The sequence below is a fragment of the Zingiber officinale genome, chromosome 3A (genome assembly GCF_018446385.1).
Source record: "Zingiber officinale cultivar Zhangliang chromosome 3A, Zo_v1.1, whole genome shotgun sequence".
NCBI classification, from domain to species: Eukaryota; Viridiplantae; Streptophyta; class Magnoliopsida; order Zingiberales; family Zingiberaceae; genus Zingiber; species Zingiber officinale.
This window is the reverse complement of record NC_055990.1, coordinates 109,525,039-109,527,016: the sequence shown is the minus strand read 5'-3', so window position 1 is coordinate 109,527,016 and position 1,978 is coordinate 109,525,039. Positions and strand designations below refer to the sequence as shown.

General features: G+C 43.0%; 1 long non-coding RNA gene across 1 annotated transcript; it reads right to left on the bottom strand.

Moving 5' to 3' along the window:
- Positions 1–646: 646 nt before the first annotated feature.
- LOC122053957 lies at positions 647–1,617 on the bottom strand. Its single transcript, XR_006132471.1, has 4 exons — positions 1,572–1,617; positions 1,444–1,505; positions 1,178–1,365; positions 647–685 (listed from the first exon to the last, which is right to left on the bottom strand). It is a non-coding gene; the product is annotated as an uncharacterized LOC122053957 (long non-coding RNA).
- Positions 1,618–1,978: the final 361 nt, after the last annotated feature.

Genomic DNA, 1,978 nt, shown 5'->3' with positions numbered 1-1,978 from the left:
AGGGAGCGCAATGCTCTCAACTCCCGACGCTGATGACGGGAGGGATCCCTACCAACGTATCGTACCCATGAGCACCCATGTGCACCACCGAGCAACCCGCCATACACACCGAGGCCTGTGCCACTACCCATGCAGGAAACACGCTGTGTGTATGAAGCCTGTAGCCGGAGCAGGCTCAACAATAATGGAGTCGTCAATCGCCGACAAGATCATGCAGATGGTGCATTATGCTACGATGTCGACACGAACATAGCCTCCTCCATATGTGTGTGCCCAAAAGGTAAACGATATATATAACCATGATATAAACAAAGCATAAATCCAAAGACATCACATATAACAATGATGTAAGTATCATGAATCCAAGAGCATGTATCACACATGTAAAGCAACTAATCCAGTAGAGTAGAGCACTATAGATATGCATCTCTATGAACATATATACACATGGCAAGAGATAAAATATTCAATCCTGAAATAAAGCAACTAGCAGATGAAACATGTGATAGGTATCAACTAGCTAAGACCAAGAGAAAGAATAATCTACTATCTACCACTAGTAAGTATATATAAGCTAAACATATCATAAGACATTATCAAAAGATAAGTCAAAGGGTACCCGCCTCAAATAACAGGTAGTATCACACCAAATCCAACGTCGAGACTCCTGTCTCAAATCAGAGTCCTGTATCAAACAAATAAACAATATATATATATTTTATTTAGCTAAATCCAAATGAATAGCTAAATACCTAAACTAAATTAGGGCAAAATCCCTAATCACCACAATCACAACTTACCTAACTAAATCTAATGGTCGATTAAGGTTAGCTACCTAATCCCTAATCACCAATTAGATTAGAAATCCAACGGTTGACTAGGGTTAATTGTCTTAACCCTAATCATTCCATTAGGTTAAATCTAAGCAAATAAACTTAATCACAATTCAACTACTAATTACAACCTCTTGTCAAACAAACCTACACATGATCATACAATCAAAATTATACTATAATCTACAACCCGTATCAAATACCTACACATAAGCCTAATTCAATACATTCACATCATGTAATCAACTACTCCTACAAATACCTTAATTAAGCTACTGGAAAGACCTCAATCCCAATTCTTGCTAACACTTTAACAACTTCAGCACCTAGAAAATAGAACTCACCTCACTGAAATCAACCGGATCAAGAAGGAGAAAGTGGTGATCGGCAACAGTAACTATCCACAGCAAACAACCCTCCACCGATATCAATCGAATCAACAGGAGGTCAAGCGGTGGAGATCACCAATCAAGCAAGATACTGGAATTCCTCCTCACTGGACCGGCTTAAGACAACATCAACAAGAAGATCACTGATCCGATCAAGAACAGAGATCAAAATTAGAGATCATGGATCAAACAATGCCTATTTACATAATACAATGCCTCACCTTCAAGATCACAGTTAGGCACGGTGAAATTCTTGTCGATGAACAGGAAGAAGGATCGGACACTGCATTAGGGCACATCGATGGAGATCATCAAGGAAAGGAGAAGGGATAAGGTTTGGATTGCTTACCCTTGAAGCCCTAATCGCCCCTTCATGCCGGCGATCAAATCTGACTAGATTCCAGTGGTGTCGTCAGTCGACGCGAGGGAGGAGAGGGAAGGTCTACCGATAGGAGACGATGCAAGATCTAGCTCTCACCGTGCCCTAGCCACTGATCGTCGACACTCGGCCACAGAAATCACCGAAGCAGCGACCCCTCGATCGAATACAGCTTGGATTCCGTCGAGCTCCGGTGACTTCCTCCTCAGGCAACACCGACAATCGCCGAAGGTGCTCCTCCGATCTCGGCGCCACGTCGTCCGTGAGAGAGAATCGATGGCGGGGAGGAAAGATCGGGGAAGAGTGGAAGGAGGAGGTCGGGTCTGGGAAAGGATCGGTGATGGGGTTTGGGGAAGAAATAGATCGAGATCGGCGAT